This window comes from Stegodyphus dumicola, chromosome 3, assembly GCF_044657685.1.
Source record: "Stegodyphus dumicola isolate Sdum_Otavi_A_Nest chromosome 3, ASM4465768v1".
NCBI lineage: Eukaryota > Metazoa > Arthropoda > Arachnida > Araneae > Eresidae > Stegodyphus > Stegodyphus dumicola.
In genome coordinates this window covers 35,131,882-35,154,797 of record NC_140770.1, presented here as the reverse complement: position 1 = coordinate 35,154,797, position 22,916 = coordinate 35,131,882, and the positions used below count along the sequence as shown (strand labels likewise).

Sequence of the window (22,916 nt, the reverse complement as noted above, 5' to 3'; positions counted from 1 at the left end):
AATAGTATTAAATCGGAATTTCCAAATGAAATAATTGGCATCGATTTATTGGGCCCTTTCCCAAAAAGTCAGTTAAATAAAAGTGGCTATCACCTTGTTATGGTTGATTATTTTAGTAAGTGGATCGAAATTGTTTCCTTAAAACGAGCCTCCTCGAAATTAGTTACTGATTCTATTTTAAATAAATATATTTTAAAATACGGGGCGCCCCTAAAAGTAATATCGGATAATGGTCCTCAATTTGTAAGTAATATATTTGAAGACATGTGCCAAAAACTGGGCATACGTCATTTAAAAATGGTCCCGTATCGGCCGCAATCAAATATAGCGGAACGGGTCAATAGAAATATAATGAAAATTGTCCGTAGTTATGTTAAAAATTTTCATAAAAGCTGGGTTAACTATGTCAATGAATTAGGTTTCTCCCTTAGGACCGCAAAACATGATACGACGGGCAAAACTCCTGCTGAGTTATTTTTAGGCAGAAAGATTATAACGCCGTTAGATAAATTATTTTATGTTCAACAAAGAGCCCCAGAATTTAAAATGGGCAATATAGAAAAATAAATTAAAAAAGCAAAAAAGAACACTGAAGTAGCACAGAGAAAACAGAAGCTTTATTATGATATGAAACGACGGGGAGTAACTTATAAAGTAGGACATGAAGTGTTAAAAATTAAGCATTCACTTTCTTCAGCACCAGAAGATAAAACTGCTAAATTTTATCCACGATTTGAAGGACCATATGTCATAGAAAAAGTAACTCATGCTTAGTGGTGTTAAAAGCCATTAATGGTGAAACCTGCACCGCAAACGTAGACCAGATAAAACCATTTTATAATCGTAATAAAATGCCAATATTTCAAGATCTTTTGCAGGATCCGGCACGGCAGGCACAAGCTCCAGAGGTGGAACAACGACAATCCCAAGGGCAAGCCATTAGTAGACAGGAGCAATTGAAAAGAAAGTTCCCCCGTTGGAAAACTGAAGGTAACAAGAAAAAGAAGTCGTTCCACCGACCAGAGAAGAGAGAGCACGACCACCCCCAGAATGAAGAAGGGAGAAGTACGACTAATGCAAAGAAAGCCAGGAGAAATGACAGCAACTATAACACGGCTCCAAAACAGAAGATCTACCCATCGGATAGGAGTCTACGCAGCAAATGTCGACGAATTGATGAAGGAAGACCAGCTGCAGATGCAAAGACGCAAGAAAAATTTGAACAGCCAGCAACGAGATCCAGGCAACAACGAGAGACAGTTGTCCCGGTTCCGCCAAGACCAGCTGCCATCAAACGGCCGTGACCACAGGCAGATGCTAAAGGAAGGGACCGAAGGGCGAACCCGCACAAGAAGGAAGATCAACCAGACCGTAGTCTTCGCTACCTTCCAGGACTGGGCAGAAAAAAGGATGTCTGAATATCACAAAGATAAGTAAAACTTTATGTTACTTTGAAACCGTAAGTTAATTTTTCAATCTTACTGCAAGTGGCAGAATTCAAGAATTTTTACCTCATGTGAGGCCTACCTTTATCGCCAAAAAGGCGAGAAAGGAGTTGTTACCTATTTTGGTATTGTTTTTCAGTTACTCGCGAGTAAAGCTAAAATTAATGTATAATAGGAATGTGTAAATACTTGAATATTGAAAAAGCATTGATAATCTTTGAGAAAGGTACCTTAAGAAAATTGTAAAAATTATTGTATAAAATTTTATTTAAAAGATTCTGGCAAGAAAGAAGTTTTAATCTGAAAGACTTTTGAAATGTAGAATTTCAATGCAGAAGAATTGGCACTTGCTTGGAAAAGAATAGAAGTTAACAATGTACTACTAATGTATGTTTTAAAATGCGTAAAATTAACGGCATGTTAATATGTCCTTATATACAATGTGAACTGTTATCTTAAAAGTTAAGAAATATTGTGATATGTTAAAAGTAAAAATATTAGAGTAATGCCAAAAATTTTAACTTATTCGTGTGACTGTAAAAAGAGCAAATTATTGTGAATATGTGATAAAGGTTGAATGAATGTAGTTAGGCTCTCTGACGCTACACTTCAGAGTTAGCCACTTTTCAGAATTGTAGCTCAGGGTTTAGAGATGAATATAAGGTGTGTTCTGAGGTTTTGTTATGTTGAATTTTAAGACGTTAGTGCTTTGATTGCAGGCGGTAGTGTTGAACACTTGTACATAGACACGCTCGTGTTTGGTGTTTTTCTTTACAACACAAGTCAGAGAGCACGGGGAGATAATTAAATAACGTCATGAATGAAATAAGAATTTTAAAGGAGAAATATAAATATTCATGTTACTTGCCATTTGATTGTGTAACATTTCATTAAACTAGTTTTCCTTCCATAAGGAACCAGATTTCAACTAAGAAACTCCTGTTTATAGATGCAGTACAGATGAAAATACTTGTCCATAGAGATGATAATGTAAAAACGACTTTTTAATATCTAGTTTCTAGAGAGAAATGTTTGAAAAAGATTGGCCTCGCGTTAGATTCTAGAGCTAAAAGTTTTCAACAAGGTCGTTTTAGACCTCAGTTTCAAACTAATTAACTCTGGCGGATAGTATGTAAGGATCCTAAGTTTTACTAACGTTTTTGATGTCATTTAAAACGCTTAATTACAGGGCCGTAGTATAATACACAACCCCCCCCAAACCCAGAAGTATAGCGATATACAATAGTGACGTGATCGAAGATTCTTTGGAAATAATCGTTGTCATCGAATGACATGCATATTCTATTTAAGTAATCGTAGTCATCGGCTTTAATATTCTTTGCAAATGATCTTTGTCATCAAATAATCATTGTAAAGAATCATTCTCATCGGATAATCATTGAAAATAATCCTTGTCGTTACATAAAGGGGCATAGTAGCTGATGTATAAAGAATTGTACTCAAATTCTAATCAAAAGAATCGCATATGTATGCAATTTATCATATGATCATTATTTACAGCAATGATTCTTATATGTTTTCGACCTACGGCTCCTAATGACGCCGCGGAAAACTTGCGCAACAGTGACAAAAAGAATATTTAAAAGTACAATAAAAGCTTGAAAGCTAGGGAAAATGTGTGAATTTATTTTCCTTTTATTTAAATGAAGCTTAATGTTTTTAAAGGAAATTGAATATTGTAAACAGGAGTCAGCAGTTTAAATATATGTGGCATTTTGCCTCTTTGTTTTTTTTTTTTTTTTTCTTCGTAACATCATATCCTCCGGAACGGGGGGGGGAGATTTGAGTTTAGAAGGAGGTACCCTCGGATTTCAAAAATTCTTGGTAAAACTTTTCGACTATTGTTATCTTCCTACGACTATCACTCGAGATGTTATATAAAATTTCGGAAAGCGCTGGAGATCGAATTGCTTTATTTAGAAAAATGATGGCTCTTCTCACTCTCAAATCGTATTGTTTAAGAGAAATTTTTAAGTTAAAAAAATATGAAATAAATAGTATTGCCAAACTCGAAACTTATTGTTATTATTTACGGTTATATTCTGAGTTGAAGAAAGCACGTGATTCCATATAACGTCACTGTATGTCGAAAAATATTTCGTTAATTTCAGTATTTTAAATGAATAGCTGCTTTTGGCAACTTTTATGTTTCACCTTTAGATACGTGACACGATATGCTATCGCTACGTTAATTCTTTTATTGAGATTTTGCAAATTTGTTATATTAAAATAAATTTAAATCATAACTTCAAATGTATTACCCCAAGTGTCAAAGTTCTTTGTTTCCTGACTTGGCAAGAAAAATTTATTTACGAATAGCTGGTTGCTTGGAAAGAATGAATACATTTTCTTCATAATGAAATGTTTCTATGCATTTTATGCTATTCTAATTTTATTTATAAAAATTTAATTTCTTTTATTGTATAGTTCCTTTCTGAGTAGAAGTTTAAACTTCTGTAGGTATTTAACATATTTTAGATGAATGTTACTTTACTACAGTTACATAATTTTTTTTTCAATTTACTAAAATGTCTGAACGCAAGAAGACAGCACAAATGTTACAGCGAGCTACATAAAAAATGAAGTAAAAAGCACTAGGAGACTCAGCAGGCAAGTAGAAGAAAACTTGCATGCTTCAAAAATGAATGAAGATACAACTAGAAACTCAGCAGGCAAGCATAGTGACAAGAAAGGTTACGCATTCAAGAAACTGAAGAAGAAACGAATAGGAGTTCCAGCAGACAAGCAACAACTCAAGAAACTTCGCTGGCTCAAACTGTATCAGAAACTAGTAGCAGACGCAAAAGACCTTCAGAAAACCAAGAATCACTGCGTGCTCCGGAAAGGTAAGCAGAAGCGAAACGGAGGCCCATTAGGAAAGCGGAACGTCAAAAGAATATGCGCGATGACGGGAAGAAGTCGCAAGTAAACGAAGGATGCAAGACTGTCCGCGTCATCGTCAGATTCGACAGGAAATACCAGAACAGCTGAAGAAGCTGCATAAACAACTCAAGACGCTGCAGATTACGGACAATTTCGGTTCGAAGAGGCAGAGCTCATACGAGGAAACAAGCTTCGCATGAACACATCACGACATACACGTAGTACTCTTCACAATGCAGGAAGTTTACTTTGAGCAACACACTGTATACGTAGAGCTCGTAGACATATATAGTAAAGATTTTGCTTTGTCAAAAGCCCCCTAGTAAAATGTATGAAGTTTATATTGACATCTCACAATACCTGAAAGAAATTTTTCTATTTACTTCTTCATTTACTATTTTCTTAAATTTCTTATCAGTAATCCTGTCTATATATTATAGATATCAAAATCAGAAAAAAATTAATTAATTATCTTTAAATGTATCTAAGTGATGAATACTTCGCCCCTGTTCGTACCGAAACAACACGATGTAATTGTAGATACCTAGAAAGTAAAATGTATTCAGCAGGCTGTACAGCAAGCGACACCTATAAATGGTGATAACACAAGAATGTTATATAATGTTATATACTGGCAGAATTTTAAAAAAAGAACATATACATCAGTGTTTTAAAAATACGAATTTTGCATCAAGTTGCAAAACAAATATCTTAAAATCTGCCTTTCCATGCATAAGAGTTCAGGATTCGGAAAATTATATTTTCGTAAACGGTTTAGCAAAAATAACAAAAATTATTGCCTTGAGAAATGGATAATCTTGGTATGAATACGAATTACGCCAAGACTACTCGTCAATGGTTGTTTTGAACACGCCCTTAATGTATATATATAACCCTTAAAAAACGTAAAGTGAGTGAATCTACTATTCGAGTGTGTCTTTATATCTTGAGTATTTAAGAAATAAGAATTGCATTTATCTATCTCGATAAAGCTAACGCTATTGCCCGAATAACAACGTTTATTTAACACTTGATATAACCAACTTCATATATATCTTGAAATAAAACATAAATTTCCTAATCAGATACTACCAATTGCAGAAAAAATACAAAAATAATGGAATTTCTAATAACACTACAAGTAACATACCGAGGAATAAATTGCGCTGCAAAACTGATGCAATCTACAATATGTAAACCACAAAATGTATGTACCGCTATAGAAATGCAATAGAATGAGAAATGAAACTGTGATGAAATTTATAATGAAAAATTTACCATAAACTATTAGTATATGATATAAGTAAATATATACTTTTAATACTATTCATTTAAATATGTTCAAACGTTCATAATATTCATTACTTACAAACGCTTCTTCATCCATTGAAGCATAGCACAAGCCATTCTCAATTTTGTGCTGGTGCACGTCAATAAAATAAGGATAAGTCCAAATTTTTACAAAAAATCAATCGCCTTGACTCGTTTCTCAGAAAACGTATGTCTACAAATGCAGTATTAATATATCACATCAATATAATTCGGGATCATAAAATCACCAAACAACGCATTAAACGCAAAAACTCGCATTAAGGCAGAATGAAGAATTTTCACTCTTACAATGACTTTTACAACAATATATAATAGAATCGAATTTCTAAACTAAGTGTTCATTGTTACACCATATTTCATTCTTGGGGAACCTTTCATGGTTGTTCAGTAATTCTAACTGTTAACTGGTATAAAAAGAATTATGATTTCATATATATGCACAGACTTATATATGTATTATATTAACACGTATCTGTAGTAACATACATCATCTTATATTATATGTATTCGCATAATTCTAAATTAATTATACTAGTCAACATAATTTGTATATTGATAGCAGCACAGTTTTAAAATTATTTATTACTCTCTGCTTGCTAACGATTATATAATTAAGTACAGTGGTTCCTCGACAAACGAGTTTAATATGTTTCGTAACCTTGCTCGTATCTCAAAGCAATTTTCCGCATTGAAAGTAATCGAAATGCCATTAATCCGTTCCAGCTCCCAAAACACGACCTCAGCTGTTTTTTTAAGTGTTTTTGAATAAGAAAAATGTAGTTTCTTATTCAAAAACAAGAAGAAACCTTTATTTATAAATAACAAATACATATTCTATAAAAACATAATTAAAAGAAAAAGTGCCTACGGAAGCGCTTAATTTTTGTCACTGGTCTTCGCTCTTTTTGTCATGATCTGCTCATTTTCACCCGCAGATCGTTTAAAAAAACTGTCCAAGGAGGTTTGTTTCTTCCTACCTGTCAAGGTATTGCGGAATCGAGTTAGGCAAGTTTCGTTGAACAACTCCGATTTAGGACTAGTTGCAACTTTTTCGCGGTGATTTTTATCCACGAACTCTACAACTTTATCCCACATTCTCAAGATCTGTTTTATATCTCTTGCAGGGATAACCTCCTCCATCTCTGGCTCCTCTTCAAAACTAATTTTTCGTTGAACCACCGTATGCTGCTGCAAATGCAGATCGTGTAACTCCTCGGTTGTCAGCTCCTGAGACTGTTCCTCTACGAGTTCGTTCACATCTCTCTCCTCCACCTCCAGACTCATGGATTTTCCCAGAGAAACAAGCTCCTCTACCACTGACACTTTGGGTTCCAATCCTTCGAATTCTCTTTCAGCTACAGCCTCAGGCCACAGCTTCTTCCATGCAGACGTTGTAATACCCAGCCAGGCCTGAACAATAATTCTTAGGCACATCACGATGTTAAAGTGGTTTTTCCAGACCTCTCGAATGGTAAGGTTTGTGTTCTCTGTCACCTCAAAGCAGCGGCGAAAAATGTGCTTGGTGTACAAATTCTTAAAATTAGAAATCTCCTGCTGATCCATGGGCTGCAGGATAGGAGTGGTGTTGGGTGGTAGGTAGGGAAATTTTATATACTTGAACTCTTCGAGTAAATCATCTTCGAGATTTGATGGGTGAGTAGGGGCATTGTCGAGGCCAACACCAGAACAGAACACCAGAATTATCCACTCCACAAAGAAGTTCATTCTGTCCCACGCCTTCGGATTTGCCCTCCACATATCTTCTTAAAATTATAACTGGCAGGTTTTCTTTTAAAATATTATATGACTTAAAGCCTCTGGGGTTTTCCGAATGGTATACTAACGGAGGCTTGATTTTACAGTCGCCATTCGCATTGACGCAAATTGCTAGATTTAATCTATCCTTAATGGGTTTGTGACCTGGCATCTTCTCCTCTGCCGTTATGTAAGTTCTATTCGGCATCCTTTTCCAGAAATGCCCTGTCTCGTCACAGTTGAGGACTTGCTGGGGGGATGTATCCTTTGGCTACTATCTGTTCGGAAAACATTTTGATGTAAACATCAGCTGCCTTTACATCCGGATTTGCTGCCTCACCATGCCTGACGACGGAGTGAAGGTCGGTCCTTTCCCTAAAGTTGTCAAACCAGCCCCGACTGGCTTTAAACGGGTCTTCCGATTCCACGTTTGTAGAAGTGTGTGGGATCTTCTTTAGAAAATAACCGTAAATCGCTCGTAAATAACTCGTAATAGTGCCTTCCCACAAAAGATGCTTTGTGATAAGGTTCCTCCTTGAAGCTGCTTCTCTCTCACTCACACCATCAGTAGTTTCTCCATGTCTTGACGGAGAGAGGTCGGAGCTTAAAAATTATTGTAACGCCCTTAGTTGGCGTTATACTTTAGAACTCCTTTTTTTAATGTGACAATCATTATAAGCCATGTAGATTTTTCCTTGTGGCTTCATTTGTTTTCTCTTCCAAAATTTCGAACGTCCAACAGTTTTGTCAGTTTCGGGCTTTTGGTATGGAGAGTGAGAAAATGAGATAAGACCAGAATGAACTTCCATTCTGAACTCTGCAGTTCAGCATAGAGTAAGGAGTATTGACAGATTTATGTTCGCTCTTTACGTGCGCTTTTCATCGTATTTTCTTCATCATTCTCAGCACTTTAAAGTGATAACTACTAGCAGTGTTGCTTTATATTTCGTATATTTTTGGAATTATATTTTTTACTCGTACTTTTCGAAAAACTCCAGAATTGTTTAGTGTTTTTTCGGGACAAATAAATTCTAACAAACTACCAGCTCTTCCGCATGCTTTACGAACCTTTATGCCAGGAACAATTTTGGGTGTTAGAAGTAGGACAGAATGCTAGTGACAAGAACAATTGAGGAGCATCTGAGGCAGCTTGTGACAGTCTTTGCTGCGTTCCAGGAAGATATAAAAGGTTCCTTTACAGAAGAGATAAATGCGTCCAACAAAAGAGGGAAAGGGGAAATAATACCAGTTCAAGGAAAGATGGAATCTATCCAAAATTGATACTTAAGCCTGTCAAGAAGAAATAAAAGACAACAGTAGAAGATTTTCGAGGATTTTGAAAGCAGAAATAACATGGTCGAAAGGAGAGTTAGAGAAACTGGAGAACTTGTTTCTGCTGTCAAACAGCAAATCAAAGAAAGAGTTAATGCTGTCAAACTACAAATCAAAGGAAGAGTTTCTGATGTCGAACAACAAATCGATGACAAAGTCTCTGCTGTTGTCGCCAAAGAATCTGACAGCTTTAACACATTCATAATGACAACTGGAGACGATTGTGATACCTTTAAATAGGTACCTATGTTTTCCGACCCATTTTGTCATGCTTTCCACGTGTGATGGAAAAAACATGTGACATATGTACAAGGCTCAGTTCTGTATAGCTCCAAATGGAAATGGGTAGGATTCCGAAGACAAACCTGTAATTTCGCAGCTTCTCTGAGAATAGAAGAAGACGATATCGGTCCCACTCTTCTAGAAACCCAGAGGCTAGATTTTGATGCTGTACCCGGTACGCGAAAGCTCTACTAAGAAGTGTTTAAAAGACTACAGAAGGCTGCAGTTAATATCTCGACAGCAGAAGCTCAACAAAATAATCCAGAAGCTCGCCATTGTTATGGAAATGCTCTCCCATCTCTCCTTTTTTGACTGCTCAACAGAAATACGTGAAGTACAATCCATGAAATACTTCCTCGGTGGCATACGGGAACCTGAGGTATAGAAACAATTGCGAATAGTGGATCTCAAGGATTTAAAAAATGCCTAGAGTGTACGCCATGAAAAACGTGGCAGTCCTTTCAGAAACTTGCACACACCATTGCCCAATCGGAACTACTCCAACCCAGAAGCTAGTGGACAAGTGACAGCTCGTCCAGGCAGTCTACCCACTTAAGTAAGTGTCTTAAGGCGGAACAGACGTCAGACGAAAGCGACCTTAGTATGCTAGAACTGCAGTGGTGATGAACACTTACGAAAGAACTGCAGAACACATTAGGACACAGAAGATAATGCTGCTAATCAGCAAGAAGTCACGAAAACAAATCGTGGATGTTGAGCGGAATTTGCCAGAGATTGCCAGATATTGAGAAGTCCCACATAAAATCCTTTCAGATTTCGGTTATGGTTGGTGGCAATAATGGACTTCTCAATCATGAGGCATAAAAATAGAGTTCCCTTAGTATAACAATCGATACATGAGTAATTTACCATCATCCAAAACCTCAAGTCGAGATGATAGAACCAGCATGAACAGAACTTTTCCTTCCAGGATTATAGCTGAAAACAGAAATTTCCGGTAAGGCATTATGAAATATGCTAAGAACGTTATGAGCACGAAATGAGTACTAATAATATGTTCTTTCGTTGAATTATCAAGGCCGTCATTCCTGTGACGGTTGAAACGTAAGTGCCAAAGCTAAAGTCATTGGGGAATGAGAAGTGGTTGCATCACGTTCTCCATTGAACTACGTTAAGGGGTCTCGTACACCTTAAAACCCTCAAAATCTCTGAATATGATCCTGTTGTAAGAATTGGGATAGCATATTTATTTTTAAAGCTATTACTTCCAGTTTTTTACAGCTGACTACATAGCACAGCTGAATTAGTAAGCAAATAGTTTGTGTTGCCACAAATGTTTTTATAATTTAATCTTCTTTGTGAGGTAATTTTTTATATGTTCACGTAATACTCCCACTTTGCGTGCACAATTTAAAACATTCTGTTATATATTTTAACTTCATAGTTAATATACAGCTTGTATAGCATCTAAAGACTACTGTGAACCAAAAATCTTAAGAAATTTATACAATGCATTTTAATAAAAAATTTTTAATATTTCCATGCGTAAAATTTTTGACTATTAAAATATTCAATATATTTTTTGGTTCAGTTCGATGATAATACTCATATAAAGAAGTCCATTAAATTTAAAGTGTGTACCAAGAACCGTTTTTAAAATATCATGCGCGCAACAGTGAAAATTTATGTTTTGAGATAATCAAGTTTTAATGTAAATATTTTTTTAAATACTTCTCTTGTTATAAAATATATAAAATGCTTATTTTCTGAGAGATATTGTAATATTATATAATTTCCAATAGTTGGTATAAGCATAATTAATGTAAAATAAGCTGCCATCATCAAAGTATAACATATCAACTAAAAATGATTTGAAACTTCTACGCTATCAATAATACAACTAAATTTTTCTTACAAATTGGAACTTACTTATAGGCAAATGTTTCAGGTAAAGTTCTCTGTAATGTATTATTGTATATCAAACATATAAATCATTTAATAGTTCTTCCACAGAGTAACTTTAGCATACTCTAAATGCTATGTATACAACTGGGAAAAAATGCATTTTAAGAAAATCGAGTTTTGATGCAAATATTTCAGTATACAACTTTCTAATAATAAAGTGCATAGTATATTTATTTTCAAAATGATATATTTAAAATGTATAAATCCTAATAAATTGCATAAGCTTTTGTCAATATGAAACACATTAAAATTACCATACTATATAAAATACCATGACAGAATGATAGCCGTGTATTAAAATACGTGTAGCATATTTGAACAAATAATTTATTTTTACATAACCACATCAGTTAAGTACTTTCAAGCATTTAAGCATATGATATGTATCATATTATGCAACATTATTTAAACATAGGTGGGAAAAAAACCTTTAAGACTTATTTGAAATTGTATGCTAAACTGCTACATTCATCGAAGTATAACATATCGACTAAGAATGATAAAACTAAAACTTCCTTACAAATAAGAATTTACTTATAGACAAATGTCTTAGCCAAATGTCTTAGCTCAAGTTCTCTGTAATATATTACTGTATATCAAACATATAAAACATTTAATAGTTCTTCCACAATGTAACTTTAGCATACTTTAAATGCTATGTATACAACTGCGAAAAACCGTATTTTAAGAAATTTGAGTTTTAATGCCAATACTTCAGTATATAACTTTCTAATAATAAAGTGCATAGTATATTTATTTTCAAAATACATTTAAAAAGTATAAATCCTAATAAATTGCAGAAGCTTTTGTTAGTATGAAACACGTTAAATTTACTTTGCTATATACATTACCATGACAGAGTGATAGCCGTATATTAAAATACATGTAGCATATTTGCACAAAAATTTATTTTTACATAACCACTTTAGTTAAATAAACTCAAGCATTTAAGCATATGAGATGTATTATATTGTATAATATACATATTATTTAACATGTGTGAAAAAATCTTTTACGACTTACTTCAAATTGTATGCTAAACTGCTAAAATTTTATTTACAAATTAAAACGCACCAGCACAATAAACATCCCCATCATTTTTATGGAGGCCTGCACTTCTGACATTTTTTGCTGCCTTTCAAGTTTACGCTGTTGTTTTGTTTCTGACAAGCCTTTCTTTTCTGCGTTATCTATTCTCTTGTTATCGATTTGTAAAAATCCTTCAATAGAAAACTTACTTCTAAAAAGCTGTAGCTCATTCATTACAGAATGTCTACCAACAGACCTTTCGTTAAAAGCAATCACTGCTTCATTTCCAGCAATTTGAACTATCCTACTACCAGCACGACATGTCTTTGTACAAAATTTCGAAATTCAGGAATTAAATGATTCATTATTATTTTGTGTTTTGCCGCCAAGGCAACGTCTCAATAACGAAGGTTGTGACAAATCTATAAAAACTGGCTTTATTGCCTCCATTACAGCGACTGGTTCAGAATTTATATGCTTATAATCAGCTTTATTTTGCTTAGCTATATTGTATTTGCACCATGTGGTTTCATTTGTAGGACAAACGTCATGAATCGGCTTTTCATCACTCGATATTTTCTGGTAGTAAATTGCCCAAATGGCTTTTCTGATATCACTAACAGACTCATTATATTCTCTAATCGCATTACCATAATACGAAGTTATTTCATTTATTAACTTATCTGTTAGTCTCCCTTTCCCAGACAGATTTTACCGTCATTTAATTTTACTTTTTTTCTTTCAAGTTTTAATTTGCGTAGCCATATTCCCATTCGTTTTTGAATATGTCCAACACACTCAAATTTTTCTATATTTAATGAACCATATGGTTTGGCGTCAGTTATACCTGCAAATGGTTTTGTATCACCTATGTAAGGATCTTAAGTTTTACTAACGTTTATTTTATTTTAAATCTTTACTATCACTTCTTATTTTCTACTTCCGGCCAGAATTAAAAGCGTTAACTTATTTATGCAAAATTTGTGTAGCGAACGCCGTTACTTAAGATGTGGCTTTTTGCCAAGCGAGAGAGAGGAAGGAGTTAGTCGAAGCAGGCCGCTTACCTTAGAAGTTTTACTCAGTTGCTGGTTGCCTTCCAGGCCAGAGGTTTAATCCTCGTGATAATTTTTAAACGTATATGTAGTGTTAACAGTTCTCTGTACTACATACGGCTTCCTGTTAATATAAGGCCAATCTTCCACGTTTATTATTCCAAAGTTAAGTTAGAGTTTAGTTAAATATTTTTATATTCTTACGTTTAGACCACAAGTAGTGGGTCTTTGTATTCCGAAGTACGGAAATTATTGTAAAGAGAGAAAAATAAAGTGTTTTGTATACCTTTCTTGTGTATCCTGTCTACTTCCCACAGTTATTGAACATAGCTTTAGTAAGCTCTCTGTTCCGAGTCAGGTCCTTGCATATACCCGAAGAAAGTAAGACGGAACATTGAACCTGAGAGTGGCGCCCAACGAAGAAGAATAACCATGGCCGAGTTTCAAGAAGAACCTGTGCTGCCTGCAGAAGCGGCTCAGAATCCAGAAATGCCAGCTGCCGCCCTGGAAAGATTTGGTTACATCGTCCAGACCATGTGCGCTTCGATGAAACCAGAAGCAACATTTAATGGAAACTCACCGGTAACCAGTTTTTTGGAAAAATTGGATGACCACTTCATGCTCTACCCCGTGCACGAATTTCAAAAAGTTACCTTAGCTACCAGCGCTTTGAGGGGCCAAGCGCTTAATTGGTTCAAATGTATAGGCAGAAGTCTCTTGGGTCAAGCAGGAAGTCCCACCTATACTTACGAGAATTTCAAGACTGCCCTAGTAAAAGCCTTCCCTGTCGTAAGGGATCGTGCGAAACTAGAAACGGAACTTTTCAGCATATATCAGCAAAGAATCGAAAATCTCTCAAGCTGTATTTTAAGAAAAATTCACGTCTTCAAAATCTTGTTAGGAAACCGTCCGGATCCTGAGATAATTCAAGTGATTTTGCCGAGGTTACTGCCCCAAGTGCAAGACTTTATTCAATTAAGAAATCCGACTACACTGGAAAAGTTATTTTATGCTAGCAATCCAGTTTGAAAGTAGAAGAACGGCGGACATTGAAAGAAGACGCCATTATCAACAGCGAAACCAATTTGGTGCGCCAAGACTACAGCAAACTGAAGCACACGGCTACGGAAGCAAAGCGAATCAGTGGGCAAGGAAACCCGAGCATTCAAAAACAGCCGGCGAACGTCCACAGTTCAATAGCAATCCAGGAAAAAAGTCTCAAGGCCAGTGGAAAAAGAAGAAAAGCACGGAAATGAAAAATAATTTAAACTAAAACGAATTTCTGCTGACGGGAGGGTGCGGAAATCCGAAGGCCACGAAAACCCCTCTTCCTTCAAGTTAAATACAGTAATGGTGAAAAATTTGACTCTTCCGAAGATTGAAGTGTTGGTGAATAATATCCCAGCCACCGCACTCCTGGATACAGGCGCGCAGTGTTCCTGTGTGGCAGAAGATTTTTTTAGGAAGTATTTTCGTAAATATCGTATATATAATTCGGATAATACGACAGTGTTAGCTGCGCAAGGAGAAAGATGTAAGTGTATAGGTAAATTACCGCTGTATGTCCGTATCAAGGACGAACAAGTAAAGGTTATGTTTTTCATAGTAAAGAATCTGCAAGCACATATTATCTTAGGAATAGATTTTCTTTCAGAGGCACAAGCAACGCTAGATTTTTAAGAAGCGTCCCTTAAGCTGACAATGAAACCAGTTCGTGAAGAAAAGGCTGAACCGCCGATATTAAACCTTGACCACCTGCCTAATGAAGAGCAACGAAGAATCCGACAAGTGGTAAGTGGATTTGCTTCGTTATTTAGTGATATTCCAGGATTTACTCAGGTTACTAACCATAGTATTGACACCGGAGATTCAATGCCAGTTCGCCACAAAGCATACCGGTATGATAAGAATAAGGAAAAAATTATAGAATGGCATATCACCGATAAGCTACGTAAAAAGATCATAACGCCCATCTCAAGTAGTTATGCTAGCCCGGTGGTTTTATGTAAGAAAAATAATGACTATCCATTGACACATCCAAAAAGGTGGAGATTCGCAATTGACTACCGTAAATTAAACTCCATAACTAAATATCCGGTATATCCGTTACCTATTATTGAAGAAATTCTAAGGAACATAACATCCACCAAATATATGACGACTTTAGACTTAACGACTGGTTATTTTCAAATAGGGGTTAGGCCTGAGGACGTGCCTAAGACTGCTTTTATAACCACGTCTGGCACTTATGCATTTCTGCGTATGCCATTTGGCCTTTCAGGGGCACCGGCAACATTTCAGCGATATATGGACATTGTGTTAAGGCCTGTTCATGGAAAGTCCACATTTATCTATTTAGAGGATATCATTATTACTAGTGATAATCTCGACCAACATGTACAGGATTTAAGACAAGTGTTTTCTTTATTAAATGAAGCCGGTCTAAAAGTTAATGTCGAAAAGTGCAAATTTGCAGCCCCTCAATTAAAATATTTAGGTTACAAAATATCTCAGAAAGGAATAGAGACAGACGAATCAAAAATAATCGCTGTACAAAAGTATCCGACTCCAAACACGGCGAAGAAGCTCTCTTCTTTTCTAGGACTTTGTTCATATTATAGGTCCTTTATAAAAGATTTTGCAGCTATTGCTGAACCATTGTTAAAATTAAAAAGGAAAAAGGCGAGATTCTAGTGGACGGCCGAAGCCAATAGTTCTTTCGAAAAATTAAAACAAGCATTAACGCAAGCCCCTCTGTTGAAATTTCCTGAAAAGGATGAGAATTTAGAAATTTCAGCGGATGCTTCGGATTATGCGGTAGGAGCGCTACTTTCGCAAAATCAGCAGCCCGTGGCATTTTTTAGCCGAACTTTAAATCAAACACAAAGAAATTATTCCGCGACCGAGAGAGAGGCACTTGCAGTTCTGTTAGTAGTGCAAAAGTTCCGAGTCTATTTTGGGAAGGCGCCAATAACAGTGTACACTGATCATGCGGCGGTAACTAGATTGTACTCAGGGAAAAACTTATCCCCAAGGTTAATAAGATGGGCACTCAAGCTACAAGAATATAATCTGGTAATCAAGCATACCCCCGGAAAGGAAAATATCGTAGCAGATGCCCTATCCAGAATTAAAATAGATGAAGAAGGTAATACTGTAAAGGTGGCAATGCTCACAACATGTACAATAAATTCCCGAGAAACTGTAATAACCGAACTGGGTAAGGATCCTGAGTTTGGAAGCATTTATGAGTATTTAAAGGATCCTGAAAATTTTAGCCACCAAGATATTGTGGCGATAAGAAATAGGGCGGCCCATTACGAACTAATAGATGGTCTATTAATTTATACAAAAACTACGAATTCCAACAACGAATTTCGACCTGTTATCCCAGCTAGTCTTAGATTAAATATCCTGCAGGAGCTCCATGACAGCCCTTTAGCTTCTCATGCTGGTATTCGAAAACCTATCCAACGCGTACGCGAGGCAGTCTATTTTCCTGAACTGCAAAAGTTAACAAGGGCGTATGTCCAGTCCTGCCCAACATGTCAAGCAGTTAATTATATTAATTTCCGCCCGGCCGGGTTTCTAAATAGTATTAAATCCGAATTTCCAAATGAAATAATTGGCATCGATTTATTGGGCCCTTTCACAAAAAGTCAGTTAAATAAAAGTCGCTATCTCCTTGTTATGGTTGATCATTTTAGTAAGTGGACCGAAATTGTTCCCTTAAAACGAGCCTCCGCGAAATTAGTTACTGATTCTATTTTAAATAAATATATTTTAAAATACGGAGCGCCCCTAAAAGTTATATAATGGTCCTCAATTTGTAAGTAATGTATTTGAAGACATGTGCCCAAAACTGGTCATATGTCATTTAAAAATGGTCCCGTATCGGCCGCAATCAAATATAGCGGAACGGCTGAATAGAAATATAGTGAAAATTATCCGTAGTTATGTTAACAATTTTCATAAAAGCTGGGATAACTATGTCAATGAATTTGCTTTCGCCCTTAGGACCGCAAAACATGATACAACGGGCAAAACTCCTGCTGAGTTATTTTTAGGCAGAAAGATTATAACGCCGTTAGATAAATTATTTTATGTGCAACAAAGAGCCCAGAATTTAAAATGGGTGATATAGAAAAACTAATTAAAGAAGCAAAAAAGAATACTGAAGTAGCACAGAGAAAACAAAAGCTGCATTATGACTTGAAACGACGGGGAGTAACTTATAAAGTAGGGGATGAAGTGTTAAAAATTAAGCATTCACTATCTTCAGCACCAGAAGATTAAACTGCCAAATTTTTTCCACGATTTGAAGGACCATATGTCATAGAAAATATAACTCACGCTGTAGTAGTGTTAAAAGCCAGGAATTGTGAAACCTGCTCCGCAAACATTGATCAAATCAAACCCTACTATGATCGTAATAAAATGCAAATAATTACAGATCTTTTGCAGGATCCGGCACGACAGACACGGCGGGCACAAGCTCCAGAGGTGGAACAACGACAAGTACAAGGGCAAGCCATTAAGAGGCAGGAGCAAGTGAAAAGAAAGTTTCCCCGCGGGAAAATTAAAGGTTACAAGAAAAAGAAACCGTTCCACCGTCCAGAAAAGAGAGCTCACGAACACCCCCCGAATGAAGAAGGGAGGAGGACGACGTATGCAAAGAGAGCCAGGAGAAATGACGGCAACTATAATCCGGCTCTAAAACGGAAGATCTACTCATCCGACAGGACTCTCCGCAGCAAATGTCGCCGAACTGCGGAAGGGCCACCAGCGGCGGAGGAAAAGTTACAAGGAAAATTTGAACGGCCAGCAACGAGGTCCAAGCAGGAACGCGAAAGGATTCTCCCGGTTCCGCCAAGACCAGCTGCCATCAAACGGCCAAGACCACAGGCAGCGGCGAAAAGGAAGGTATTCAAGGGTGACCGAACTGGAGAAAAAAGAAAGCTTCTAGAGGAAGGCCCTGAAGGGCGAGCCCGCACAAGAAGGAGGATAAATCAAACGAGAATCTGCGCTACCTTCCAGGACTGGGCTCAGAAAAGAATGTCCGAATGTAACAAAGATAAGTAAAATTTTATGTTACTTTGCAAACGTAAGTTAATCTTTCATTCTTACTGCAAGTGGCAGATTTCAAGAAGTTTTACGTCATGCGAGGTCTACCTTTATCGCCAAAAAGGCGAGAAATGAGTTGTTACCGATTTTGGTATTATGTTTTTCAATTACTCGCGCGTAAAACAAAAGTTGATGTATAATAGGAATATGTAAAGACTTAAATATTGTAAAAGTTATTGTATAAATTTTATTTAAAACATCCTGGCAAGAAAGAAGTTTTAGTCTGAAAGACTTTTTGAAATGTAGTATTTCAATGTAGAAGAATTAGCACCTGATTTGAAAAGAATAGAAGTTAACAATGTACTACTAATGTATGTTTTCAAATGCGTAAAATTAACGGCATGTTAATATGTTTTATATACAATGTGAACTGTTATTTTAAATGTTAAGAAATACCGTGATATGGTAAAAGTGAAAGTAATGTTAAAATGTTTTTTTATTCGTGTGACTGTAAAAAGACCAAATCATGGTGAATATGTGTTAAAGGTTGAATGAATGTAGTTAGGCTCTCTGATGCTACACTTCAGAGTTAGCCACTTTCAGAATAGTACCTCAGGGTTTAGAGTTGAAGTTAGGGTGTGTTATGAGGGCTTGGTATGTTGAATTTTTAACACGTTAGTGTTTTGATTGTAGGAGGAAGTGTTGAACACGTATACATAAACACATTCGTGTTTGGTGTTCTTTTACAACACATGTCAGAGAGCACGGGGAGAGATAATTAAAATAGTCATGAATGAAATAAGAATGTTAAGAGAAATATAAATATGCATGTTACTTGCCATTTCATTGTGTAACATTTCATTAAACTAGTTTTCCTTCCAGATCTCTGGAAGGAAACAGATTTGAATAAAAGCTCCTGTTTAGATGCAGTACAGATGAAAAATTGCGTGTCCTTGGAGCTGCTATTGTAAAAACAAATTTCTTTTTTTTTTTAATTTCTAGTTTCTAGTGAGAAATGTTTGTAAAAGATTAGCCTCGCGTTAGATTCTAGAGCTAAATGTTTTCAACAAGGTCGTTTTAGACCTCAGTTTAAAACTAATTAACTCTGGCGGGAAGTATGTAAGTATCTTAAGTTTTACTAACGTTTATTTTATTTTAAATCTTTACTATCACTTCTTATTTTCTACTTCCGGCCAGAATTAAAAGCGTTAACTTATTTATGCAAAATTTGTCTGGTGAACGCCAAGTACTTAAGTTGTGGCTTTTTGCCAAGCGAGAGAGAGGATGGAGTTAGTTGAAGCAGGCCGCTTACCTTAGAAGTTTTACTCAGTTGCTGGTTGCCTTCCAGGCCAGAGGTTTAATCCTCGTGATAATTTTTAAACGTATTGTAGTGTTAACAGTTCTCTGTACTACATACGGCTTCCTGTTAATATAAGGCCAATCTTCCACGTTTATTATTCCAAAGTTAAGTTAGAGTTTAGTTAAATATTTTTATATTCTTACGTTTAGACCACAAGTAGTGGGTCTTTGCATTCCGAAGTACGGAAATTATTGTAAAGAGAGGAAAACAAAGGGTTTTGTATACCCTTCTTGTGTATCCTGTCTACTTCCCACAGTTATTGAACATAGCTTTAGTAAGCTCTCTGTTCCGAGTCAGGTCCTTGCATGTTCCCGAAAAAAGTAAGACAGAACATTGAACCTGATACCGTCACCAATATAAGAAGTATATTTTACACCTCTTTTTTCCATGGAACATGAAAAATTGTTTATCTTTCCATTCATTTCCATTTTTCCTGAAGAACCAGCATTATTCTCCAAACAGGCCTTGTGTTCACTTACGCCATTTCCTAGAAATGACTCGCAACCTTTGCAATATAAGACAGTATTTCTGTATCGATTACTGTGTTGCTTTCTGACCCTATTACGGAACAGACTCCAACCAAAGACGTATGTCCTCGAGTCTTCCATGTACCGTCTCCACTTACAGTCACATTTAACGACGAATTTGAAAGAACGATGTGCAATCACAGGAGGGAGATCCATAACGCAGCAGAATTTCTCCATAGCAGCTTTCCCTTGACCAAGAGTTCGCATTGCATACGTAAATCTTCTGTTTAGCTCTGATATATTTTTTCGGACACCTATCATATTAGAGTTTCTGAAAGTTCTTTTACATGAACACTTTGAGCATAGTAACTCAAATTTTGAGCTTAAACCATGATGAAATAGTTCACTTAAATGAACATTACAAATTTTACAACATAAATTATTTTCAATAAATTGAAATAGGATATCCAAATCAAATAGTCTATAACCACTAAAATTAGGCTCTAAAGTTATCTTTATCTCTTGGTGGCAAATCAGTGTCACTATTTAATTTTTTAAACGAAGAACTGACACCACACTTCTTATTCATTGTATCATTATGCTGATTTCCCTGGAACTTTTTTTCTTTGGTCGATGAATATAAGATCTTTTATATTTTACATCTTCTTCACAATTTTCCATAATTATCAGGTGATAAAAATACTAAACAAAAACTGCAATGTTATAATAAAAACACCTTCAAAAAAGTCAAAAGAAATTTAGAAATCGCAAAAGAGCTTGTAAACAATCACGTTTCACGCTAATCCAAAGCTGGAGTAAGATTTCAACACATGCCTATGTTAGATGCCTATGTTAGAATAGTGCTATGTATAAATGTAATATATTCCTAAGTCGCGCTTTCGAGACATGAAAAACGCAGTTTGAATTTTGTCAATCGGGCCAGTAGAACGGGAGATATAGCACAGTCCTCCCTTTTTTTTTTAGCTTGATAACACATCAGCACTGTTTTTCCACCATCTCAAAATAAATTATGAAGATTTGTGCTTATGCAACTAGTTGAATTTCAACAGAAATACACGTTCATATGAAAACGTTGAAGCTCTTTTAACCCTCTGAGCGTTATGACCGGGTTTAGGCGGTCAAGACGGCCTACCTCGAAAGCGTTACGGACGCTTCTAGGCGGTCACTGGAAAAGTGTTCGAAAGCGTTACTGACGGTTCTAGGCGGTCAGTGATGAAGACCTCGAAAGCGTTATGACCGCTTTAAAGCGGCCGTGCAGATGTCTCCTGCCCTCCTTATTTCTGAAACCCTGGAGATCTCTAAATGACAGTTCTCAGTAGGAGGCAAAGAGGGTTGTCTTTTTCGTTTTAGACCGCTATGTTTAATCGCCAAGAAAACGCTTGAACATGTAATGGTTTATAAACAACAAACAAACGTGGGCATTCTTCGCGAAATGAAAAAGTATCATGTAAGCATGTTTTTTCAATAGTCTCTTTAAACAGATAACATTTTCATAAAATATCCTTTAGTTTTTAAATTGATTGTTCAGAAATATGCGAAATGCTCGTGAATTCAATTAAAAAATAGCATTAGGAAATATTTAAACAAATTTACTTATGGATATATAGATACATAATTAAAACCGACAAGTTATAAGTTTTAATTATTCGAGCGAACGAATAGCGCATTTAATTACTGCATTTAATTTAATACTGCATTTAATATGAGTTATATATAATTACATGTAAAGAATAACATAATTAAGCAATAATTCAAATAAAAATTAGCCATCAACAGTAATTTATAATAAGCGTATTTTGAACGGGTTTATGAAGCATAATCTAATTTTATAGTAAAAATAATAATGGCGAATTATTTATTCATTTTGGAACAATATTCGTCGCTTATACTGGTTTGATGAAGTTCTGTTCAAATTCATTTCAAATATTCCAAATCTTTATATGTACATTGATTTCAATGCGATTTTTATTAGAAAAAAATTCAATTAGTTTGATTTTCTTACATAATTGTAATTACATTGTTCAACGCAAAATAACTACAAGCAGAAAGGCAAAGGTGTGTTAAAATTTCTGTATTTTGCTATATAAATTATTAAAATAACCAACCTACAGCCTAACAACTGAATGTCCGAAATATAACCCGCAACTTTTCTAAAAGTAACAAATTTCAGTTAAAAAAAACCGCAGTTAATAAATAAAACGAAATACTATTAAGAAAAGAAGCACGAAAATTTACTTTTTAGTCCAAAGAGATTTCAGTCCCGAAGGACTATTGCTTTCGTTTTGGCATTTTGCGTCGGACTCATAAACGTCGGTTCACTTTTCAAACTGTTGCCACAAAATGTTAGAGTCCTGCATTATATTTGAAGAAATTAAATAATGAAAAATCTGCATAAATGATTGTCTATTTCTCGCATTGTGATAAAACAATGGTACATAGAGCCATCGAATTTTGAATGACGAAATCCTACTGCGAATATGGGCATCTGAAATCCCAAATTTGGAATTTGTTTTATTATAGATTTTATATTTTGTAAAACTTTAACGAATTTATGATTTACAAACTCAATGCTTTAAAAGCGAGAAATGGCAACGTTATATAGAAAAAAAAAATACTTTTATCTCCAGCTCGCGAGACTGTGTATATCGGAAATTCTAAAGATATGCTTAATTTAACATTATTTTGCGATATTGCTCTTGAACTGAATTTTATGGTTTAAGTGCAAAGAACACGATATTTAATAAATAAAGGTAACACTCAAAACGTTAAAAAAACGCCCCTTTGGACATAATTTAAAATCTGAAAAATTTCAGATTTTTTTTTTTTATATTTATGTTTGCTTACTTTATTTTTAGTTGAAAGGGGCAATTTGCCCTGAAGAACTTTTAATTTCGCTTTGGCATTTTTCATTGGAAACTATAAACGGCGGATCACTTTTCCAATTGTT

The 22,916-nt window shown here is 35.4% G+C and overlaps 1 protein-coding gene across 1 annotated transcript in view; it reads right to left on the bottom strand.

Annotated features, from left to right (window-relative positions):
• The window catches only part of LOC146997962 (uncharacterized), a 28,122-nt gene extending 5,723 nt beyond the window's left edge, over positions 1-22,399 (bottom strand). The window contains exon 1 of the mRNA XM_085812759.1: positions 22,205-22,399. The gene's annotated coding sequence lies outside the window, so the exon portion shown is untranslated. The remainder of the gene's footprint in view (positions 1-22,204) is intronic.
• Between the last annotated feature and the right edge of the window lie 517 nt (positions 22,400-22,916).